This window comes from Alnus glutinosa, chromosome 5, assembly GCF_958979055.1.
Source record: "Alnus glutinosa chromosome 5, dhAlnGlut1.1, whole genome shotgun sequence".
Taxonomy (NCBI): domain Eukaryota; kingdom Viridiplantae; phylum Streptophyta; class Magnoliopsida; order Fagales; family Betulaceae; genus Alnus; species Alnus glutinosa.
The window spans coordinates 3,451,216-3,462,240 of NC_084890.1; positions in this window are offsets into that span (position 1 = coordinate 3,451,216).

Genomic DNA, 11,025 nt, shown 5'->3' on the forward strand with positions numbered 1-11,025 from the left:
TGGTGGACACTTAATGTATATATAAAATTACTTATCTAACAATGTATATGAAGTCAAAGTCGAAAAGTCTTTTAAAAATTTAACTATATAAAATTATGTACACTATTAAATATATTAACTTTAATCCTGACCATAAAATTAAAAAAAAAAAAAAACTTTAAAATATTTCAATTTTTTTTTCACTTTTTATATTACATTAATAATTTTTTATTACTTTTTAAACAAAAAATCCATTACAAAACAAAAATTTTCATTTTTCCTTAATATATATATATATTAACTTTATATCAAATCAATCACTTCTTACAACTATTTAAAAAAAAAAAAAAAAAAAAAAAAAAAAAAAAAAAAAGGTCAAAAAATCTTTGCCAAACACGCAATTGCAAAACTAGCCAAAAATAGAAATGCATGGTAGTGGGCCAAAAGTCCAACTTTGCAAGGGTTTTTGAATTTTTGTAAACAAATCCAAGTTAGAGTGGGCTTCGAAATAAGGCCTTTAAACTCTCTACTATTCAATCTAGCGAAGTCCCAAGGCCCAAGGGGCCAAGCAAGATGTGGAAACGATAAATTCTTCAATAAATTTACGGTAGTTCACATCGCTGGCATAATGTTAACGAAACCATCTGCAACCTACGATTGTGAATAATATTAGATAAAATATACTTTCTTGGGTAATATGTAATTTCTCTTATTATATATTAGACCTGTAAATCAAAATCAACTATTATTATATCGATGTGGACTGAGTGCAACTTCACGTACATGTTGATAATTCCTATTAAATTTTGACCAGACAGATATAAGTGAAATATTATTTAAATAAAAAAACCGAAAAAGAGTGGTATTACCGTATTAGGGTTATTATAATTTTTACTATAAAATTTTTATATAATCAGTAAAATAATTAAAAAAAATTAAAAAATTGATTTATTATATACTCTTAATTATTTTATCCCTTTATGAACTACCACATAAATGACTTTAGAAAAAGAATGGTCAAATCTAAAGCCTCTTGCCATAAAAAATAAAAAAACAAAAAATGGTTGCTGGACAAAAACAAATTCTTTGATGGGTGTTTGGTGCGGTTTCATTTTGAGCTTCACTGTGCATGATATCTGGCGTGTTAGAAATGCTATCAAACATAATGGACAATCGAAAATTGAGGAGCAGATCTTAAAATCTATTTTTTTGGGAAGTCCGGTTTCAAATTTCAGGCAAGGAGAAGTTCAAGAAATACAGAAAAAATATTAGAATTTTTCATTGTTGGAACTTAGATACTAACCTGCTGGTGTAATACTAGTTGGTTGTTGTTTGTTTTCTTTGTTGTAAGGTTGCTGGGTGATTTTCAGCTTTGGTTTTGTTGTTTTCTGGTTAAGTGTTCATGGGCATATTTTTGCTCTTTTGTTGTAATGGTTTGTGGAACTGAGTTTACCGTTTTGATAGTTTATGGTTTTATAAAGGTCACTTATTCTATTGAAAAAATATATTTAAAAATATTGAACACATTCAACATTATTTTACAATTATTATATAAAATTATTATGCAAATAACATATCTCACCTTATCCTGACAGTTGGCATCTACACCACTCATGTCTTTCTCTCTCGAACGCGGAACGCCATCGACAGGTAATAGGATAGTGATCTTGACCTTCTTGTCCTATTCATTTACATTTATATATCAAATTTTCCACAACTGATCTACACCACTCATGTCTTTCTCTCTCGAACGCCATCGATAGGTAATAGGATAGTGATCTTGACCTTTTTGTCCTATTCATTTACATTTATATATCAAATTTTCCACAACTCTGACCGGAATCTTCTTCGTCTTTTTCACAATTTCACTTTAAATATGATCATCTTAACAATTAAAATGTTAAAATTTGGGATAAATAAATTTGGATTATAAACATGTCGACCCGCTTAACTCGTTTACGAAATTATACATATAAAAAATACAAGTTAAATAGGTCAAACAAGTTAAGCAGGTCGTGTTTTGGTCAAAATGGTTAAGCATGATGCGTTTAAGTTTAAACGGGTCAAGCGGATCGTGTTAGAATTAAAAGGGGTTTAACTCCTGTTCGAGTTAACTTTTAATAAGTTGGCAGGTCGACTTGAACCTGACCCACTAATCTGAATTGCCAGCCTTTAAGTGAAATTGAGAAAGAATTTACTCGTTTAGATTTTATTTTATTTTATCATATATAATGAACCATATAATGTCAAATAATTTTAAATGAAGCAATAAAATATTTGTGATGATGTTGAAACAAGGGGCAGAGCAAAGAATGTAGTGCCATTTGATGAGTCAATTATATATTAATCTATTATATAATGGTAGTGAACTCGACTACGTGAATTTTAAATTTATATATTGAACCACTTCGCAATAGTACGAATCAATTGTACTATAGTAAGGGTTATCGAACTATAGAGATTGTGGGTTGTTTTGGGTAACGGGATATCTAAAGAGTGTATTTAACTTAACTTTGAAAAAGAAAACAAAAGTAAAGGTTGTACAATTGAAGCTACAACAAGTAAGGTAATAAAGACGGAAAATGAAACAAACTTAAAAGAAACTTAAGGTATTGATCTCATCTAATCCTCAACCAATGAAATGCTTAAAGTCTATATGGATTTTCCTAACATGCATGAATGAGCACGTAATGGGCATCAACCATTACGACGACCTCGACATGAAAATACTTTCGTTAGGACGTAGTTATAAAGCACCTAGTTTCACATCAAACACTTACCACGTAAAGATTAATCGATAATTGAAAAACGTTTATACTACCAAAGGTGTGGGGGATTGATGCTCCCTAACTTACTACTTTATAAAACATCCTAATAAGCATACATGATACATGAAAACCCTAATTAGGCCACAATGATAAGGTATCTAGTTCCACACCGATTTGTTCCATGTAAAAATTAAACTACAATGGAAAGACATTTTATACTACCAAAGGTATGAAATAACCGGTGTTCCCTAGCATACCATATAAGGTGACTCTAATAGGTAAACACACATCATGTCAAATAGAACCATTGCAAAAGACATCGTTCTCTTTCAAGAACGTTGATTTTACTCATAAATCCAAGAAAACTCATAAACAAGCAAATCCCTTTTTCATAAATAAATGGATTGGAATCTTGAAGATAAAACCTTTTAGCATGAGTTTTGCAATCCTCTAGTCCTTCGCAATCATCAAACACATCTAGAAAATCTTAAGAACATCAAGAACACTTCATGGTTTTTGGAAACGATTTTGATCAAACCCTAAGAACTAATTTAGCTAGACATGAAGTAAACTAATCTAAGCATGAAATAAAAGAAAACAATAAAGAAAACAAGATTTAAATAAACTAATAACACTATATTAATCTAAGAAGATTCAGATTACAAAAGGAAATGAAATGCACTAAAATTAACTAAGAATATACACCTGAGAAAATGGAACCGCCAAAATATGCATGATCTCTACCTCTCATGTTGCTCTCTATTTATAGAGGAAGAGATATAATATCTAAAGAAGAGATAAGATAAGATATGATAAGATATGATAAGATAAGAGATATTTGGAAATATCTAAGATATTTTGGAAATATCTGAAAATATCTAAAAAATATCTAAAAATATCTAAAAAAATATCTAGGAAATATCTAAAAATATCTAGGAAATATCTAAAAATATCTAGGATATTTAAAATATCAAGGAAGAGTGACATGTCAACATTGTTCCGAAAATATCCAAATTCGATCGATCGATTATAAAGTCAATCGATCGATCGATCTGCCTTAGCTGAATCTTCACTTGGCAGGAGCAACTTTGAACTCTGAAAATGACCAAATCACCCTTGATGTATTTTTAGGTCTAATTAGGGTGTTTTGAACTAGATTTCAATTAAGACCTGAAAATAAAACAAAACACAAAACTACAACAAAATGTTATATTTACAACACAAACTAGGCATAACAAATGTAAATTAAGGGGTTTGGAATCGAATAATTCAAGACTTATCACACCCCTAAACTTACATAATGCTAGTCCCTAGCATTACAACTAGAAATTAAAATATAAACAATTAATCTACATCCTCTTTCGTGGGAAACACGATTGAATTTAGCATATATAACAAGCCTTTTAAACCCCTAGGCTACCCTAGTGGACAAGTGAAGTCCCGTGAAGGCAGGGACGGAGCCAGAAACTCTTATGGGCAGGAGCCAAGGGTCCAAAAAAATTATTGGTAGGGGCCAATAGGCTAAATTTTATTTTTTTTACCTTATAATTTTTTTTTGCCTAATTTTTTTTTGTTACTTTTTGAAATTGAGGGGGGGGGGGCATGGCCCCTGCCAGCCCCCCCTTAAATCCGTCCCTGCGTGAAGGTTTAGCAGAAATGCTACCTACAAACATTATCTTTACAAAATATACATTTTACCTAATAAAAAGAAGTATCATCACAACAATGGTTCAAAATTCATGAACAACTTTAAACTAATAAACTCCATCTTCACATAGTTCAGAAAATCACAGTCTACTCACTTACAAATGGCCGGCTAAGATCTCAAATGTTAAAAATGATGCAGTTTGATATTAACATACAATTATGGAGCTTTCAAAGAATATAACCTACATACATGCTCCAATGTCTCAAAATTCTTTATATCTCTCGCTAAATGGAATAACTAAGGCATAGGCATACTTTAATATTATTTACATTATTTATTATAGTTGTGTAATGCTTGATGTGCAAATTTTAAATATTTATATTACTCGCAAGCGCACGAATCGTTTGCAATATAGTGTGTGTGCAAGTGCGAGGTCAATCCCACAGGGAATTGTGTTGCAAAAATTAATTTCTATTTAAACTAATTCTATTTTAACCTAGTTCCGAATTTGGTGAATAATCGAAAAATAAAATAAAATAAAGGGAAAAGAAAAGAGAAATGTACTAAGGTTTTAGAATCCACACCCACCTAATCACAACAACATATTCTCAAGTTTGTAAATACACATCCGAAGTTGTCACTTTACAAATCTTTTGTGTATTCTACTATGCTTTAAAAATTAATTAAATCATTCAATGAATCCGTTCTTTTGCACAAATCACAAAAGATATCCGGTTTTTAACCAAATCATCAAATGTATCCGTAGAACGAAACACAATGAATATCCAATATTTTGATAAACGAAAAATCCAAGCAATCAATTAAATGAGACTATTCTCAAATCATCACTTGTATCCGGAAATCACAAGAGATACCCAAGTATTCATCTCAACAATTGAAAAGAAGTAGAATATTGGAAATATTAAATCTAATTAAATCGGATGGTATACACTCACATAAAAATATAATTGCTCTTCAAAGGTGAGGTTTCATCATCAACCTTAGTTGAAAATATTAGCTACTCATGGATAAAAATAACTACAACTTAAAACATTAAATTAAAAGCATAAAAATCAAAGAGTTACAAAAGGAAAGAAAATAATCTACAAGAAGAAAAGAAGCAAGAAGGAGAGAAGCAGGAAGGCTCACGCCTCTACTCCCACACCCTCGCTCTCCCTTTTTTTCCTAGAGCAAGCATTATATTTATAGACTAAAAGCTAGAGTTGAGATTCGGTGTTCTGCTAGGCTTGGAGATGAACGTGTGCTGCATCTCAATTGGGACAGAAATTCTGTCCAAAACCTCCTGCCCATGATGCTTTGCTGCTGTCAAGTGTGCAAGCTGTCCGGTTGGTTGAGTGGAAAGAGAGATGCTGTCCTTGGCGTGGAGGTGCTGCCTGGCATGGAGGAAGCTGCCCATACTGCCTTCACGTGATGTCCTTGGCGCCTGCTGCTGAGAATGTGGAGGAAAGAATAGAAGAGTGGACGGTTGGTTTTTGTGGAAGTGGTGAGTGGAAGTTATTATTTTATGTGGTTTAGTGGAATGAGGTGTGATTATTTTATGTGGGAGTGGAATGAGGTGTGATTATTTAATATGGGAGTGGAAGTGGTGAGAGATGAGATGAGTATTTTATGGGATGAGTGGGGGGGGGGAAAGGAGTGATGGCCGGTTGGTGGAGAAAATGGAAAGAATATTTTATGGTGGATGGAGATGGTGGTCTCTTGCGCATGGAGGCAGATGTGTCCCTACTGTTGCCAAAACTAGAGGAAACGTGCATGGGCAGGATTTTTCGCACATCCTAGTGCTGCCAGGTCTGCTCTTTGTGCATTATTTTCGGTGCTGCCTGTCTTTGGAAATACTTTTCCAAATCTGGTTCAGTGCTTTAGTTCACGGGCAAGTCTCCACGTGCTGTCTTGGTCTTCATGTGCTTGCATGAAAAGAATCGGTGCCTTGCAAATTTGGAAAGAAATCTGTCTAAATATCCTTCTCATGTGCCGCACGGACAGAATATATTACTCGGTGCTGACTTTCCTTTTCAAGTGGTTTTTTCATTTGATTGCAATTCTACGTAAAAATCATCATTTTCTCTCGATCACCTGCAAAACACTTAAACACAAAAACTAAACAAAAACATTAGAAAATAACAAAACTTAAAGGTTTAACTAATGTAAATTGAGGGTCCAAATATACAATATTTGTGACTCATCAATGCTCAACTCCTTTAAGCTTCTAAATGACCTATGTACCAAACGTTAGGCCAGTGACTCCCAAACCAAATGGCCAAACCAAATGACTTTAGGGCACTAGATGTAGAACATCCCAAAGGGCTTAATAACTCAAGTCAAAAAAGAACTATGAAGTCAAACTAACAATTTATTATTAACTTACATCTTTTGACGCGAACACTCAATGCTTAATGAGGCAAAAGGTCCGGTTACTCAATGAAGTTTTTTTTTTTTTTTTTATGCTATCTATGCCCACGTCATCCATCTAACAAGTAATCTTAGTTTTCCAAGACACTAAAAACCATATGCAAGGTATTAACTTAAGTACATACCCCACAAACAATATGCCAATGTATGTCATGGTTTTCAAATTTCACAAGTGAATCTCATAGCCAAAAGTAATTAAGTAGACTTAGAATCTCTAATTGTGTGATCATGTGTTCAAAATTTTAAAATTGTCAATGAAAAGCAAATCATAACTATAAATCAACTAATTTATACAAAACAACAAAGATATTCACAAAGAATTTGAAAATTTTTTGTACAAAATTTAGACTAAGTGTACAAGTGTACTTCTATACCCCCAAACTTAAAATAACACATTGTCTCCAATGTGTACAGAACGAAAGTATGGTTTAAGGGATGAAGAAAATCTGAATGGGGAGGTATGGCTCATAGCATACCTCCAAACTTAGAGGTAAAAACATTTAACCTGAAAAACAAAACTAAAAAGAAAGTGAAAGATAACAAATATTAACAAGCATGGAATATAAACATTGAAAAAAAATGAATGGGGTGCCTCCTAGGAGCGCTAAGTTTAACGTCTTCAACCAGACTTGTCAGAACTCACTGCTAATGAATGGATTTGTGTTTGACAGTGGTTGGGCAAAATTTATCGTTTCGTGCCCATTCCAATTCAGATCCTTGGGACTTAGGGAATATGGCACTTCAGGTTTAAAATGTGCCTCAAGGAATTTTGTTGTGGAGTGTGGTGCTTCAGTAAACATTCCCTTACCCTTGGCAAGTTTTGTCTTTTCTAATTGCCCTATTGGTTCGGTCTTCGTCTCTCCCACCTGTGGATTAATGACTACCCCTACACTCCTACGATTAATGACAGGTTGACTAGAACACTTCCCTTGCTCTCTCTTGTTATGAGACTTAGATAGTTGTCCAAGTTGGACTTCTAGCTTTGTTATAGACTAAGAGTGGGAATTCAGAATCTGAGTCTGTGACTCAAATTTACTAAAACTGGTCAACACCTTTTCCTCAAATGTAGAATTTCTAAGAGGTGAAGAGGCTAATTGCTATTGTGGGTTGGGAGGACTACTATGAGGCGGCGGCTGATAAAATTGATTATTGGACTACTGATAAGCTTGGTTTTGCAGTCCATTGTATTGTGGAATGTTAGGCCACCACATATTACTATTGTTTCTCAAACCTGGGTTATAAGAATTATTAAAATGATCACCACCCGGTCTAGAGAAAGCTGCGTTCATCTGCTCAATAAGAGGCTTAGAAAACTGTCCAACAATAGGACAATTTCCGGCTTGATGTGATGGGTCGGAGCAAACTGAACATTCATCATGTGGTGTGTGTATATGAGATGCGGTCGCAGGAACAAAACCAAGTGCAAGTAATTGATATAACTTTCTAGATAAAGTATTCACTTTGGCATTCAAGTCCAAAGGTCGGGATACTTCATAGAGAGTTTGGCTCTTAGCATTTGTCCTACGACCGGATGATGAATGGTGTAAAGAGTTTTCCGACAAATTTTCAAAAAGTATCCATGCATCATCCTCACTCTTTAACATAAATGTACCCCCACATGAGATATCTACCATCTGTCTATGAGGCTCAGTCAAGCCATCATAGAAGCATTGTATTAATTGCCACTTGGGAACAACATGATGTGGACACTTTCGTAAAAGGTCTTTCATCCTCTCCAAAGTCTCATGAAAACGTTTTCCCTCTATTTGCGAAAAACTAATTATGGCCTTCCATATTTGGTTCGATTTCCCTATGGTAAAGTACTTCTTAAGGAACTCGTGTTGCATCTGAGCCCAAGAAGTAATAGAGTTGGTCGCTAAGGAATTTAACCAATACTTCGCTTTGTCTTTTAAGGAGAAAGGAAACAGGCGCATCCTTAAAGCATCCTCTGAAAAATTCTGCAACCTTATGGTGGAGAATATTTCAATAAATTCATCTAAATGCTTATAAGGGTCCTTGGTACTAAGTCCGTAAAATAATGGAAGCATTTGAATGAATCCGGACTTAATTTCAAAATGAGCTGCCGTAATGTCCGGCAATTGAAGGCTTGAAGTAGGTGTGTATGTCAAGGGAACATAGTGGTCGCTCAACAGCACAGGCTTTGGTTCTTCAGCCACTGGTGATTTAGAATGGGCTCTTAGACGTGAGTTCCGTTTGGATCTACTTCGTCTAGAAATCTGCTCTAAGTTTGGGTCGTATGGAAAAATAGACAATGATAATGAACGATGACCAAACATGCACCAACAAAATTTAATCTATATATACAAGGTACAGAAAAGAAATAAAATGAAAAAGGTAGAAAAACTACTGTAGTGAGACAGTGCAGCAGCAGCTGGAGTGCTACTGCAGGAAAAGTCGCTCGATTGACTTTTTGGTCAATCGATTGAAACTTCGATCGATCACTTTTTAGAGTAGATCGATCAATTCTCTGCAGAAAAGAAAAATGTAGAAAAAATAAATCTGAACAAAATTAAAGGCTAAATATGCACAGGACAGTAAGAAATTAAATGTAGATTCGGTCCAGAGACAGCAGAAAAGCAGTGCTGCTCAAAACAGAAGTCGATCGATCGGATTTTATGTCGATCGATCGAAAATTTTTAGTTCACTGAAATCGATCGATCAATCGTTTCTGCAGAAACAGAATTCTGCAGCAAACAGACAGAACCGAATTGAAACACTAAAAATTGCAAAAACAGTTTACAAACAGAAATAAAACTGCTTATGGACATAATTTACAATATGTATTAAATCAAACTAAATACAATCCTAAATATCCCATAAACAACCGTTACAATCCCTGGCAACGGCGCCAAAAATTGGTAGTGAACTCGACTACGTGGATTTTAAATTTATTTATTGAACCACTTCGCAATAGTATGAATCAATTGTACTATAGTAAGGATTATCGAACCATAGAGATTAGGGGTTGTTTTGCATAACGGGATATCTAAAGAGTGTATTTAACTTAACTTTGAAAAAGAAAAGAAAAGTAAAGGTTGTAGAATTGAAGCTACAACAAGTAAGGTAATAAAGACGGAAAATGAAACAAACTTGAAAGAAACTTAGGGTATTGATCTCATTTAATCCTCAACCAATGAATGCTTAAAGTCTATATGGATCTTCCGAACATGCATGATATGAGCGTGTAATGGGCGTCAACCATTACGACGACCTTGACATGAAAATATTTTCGTTAGGACGTAGTTATAAAGCACCTAGTTTCACATCAAACACTTACCACGTAAAGATTAATCTATAATTGAAAAACGTTTATACTACCAAAGGTGTGGGGGATTGATGCTCCCTAACTTACTACTTTATAAAACATCCTAATAAGCATACACGATACATGAAAACCCTAATTAGGCCACAATGATAAGGTATCTAGTTTCACACAGATCTGTTCCATGTAAAGATTAAACTACAATGGAAAGACGTTTTACACTACCAAAGGTATGAAATGATCGGTGTTCCCTAGCATACCCTATAAGGTGACTCTAATACGTAAACACACATCATATCAAATAGAACCATTGCAAAAGACATCGTTCTTTTTCAAGAACGTTGATTTTACTCATGAAGCCAAGAAAACTCATAAACAAGCAAATCCCTTTTTCATGAATAAATGTATTGGAATCTTGAAGACAAAACCTTTTAGCATGGGTTTTGCAATCCTCTAGCCCTTCACAGTCATCAAACACATCTAGAAAATCCTATGAACATCAAGAACACTTCATGGTTTTTGGAAAAGATTTTGATCAAACCCTAAGAACTAATTTAGCTAGACATGAAGTAAACTAATCTAAGCATGAAATAAAAGAAAACAGTAAAGAAAACAAGATTTAAATAAACTAATAACACTATATTAATCTAAGAAGATTCAGATTACAAAATGAAATGAAAAGCACTAAAATTAACTAAGAATATACACCTGAGAAAATGGAACCGCCAAAAGATGCATTATTTCTACCTCTCATGTTGCTCTCTATTTATAGAGGAAGAGATTACAAAATAATATCTAAAGAAAAGATAAGATAAGATAAGATAAGAGATATTTGGAAATATCTAAAAAATATCTAAGAAAATATATAAAAATATCTAGAAAATAGCTAAAAATATCTAAAAATATCTAGGATATTT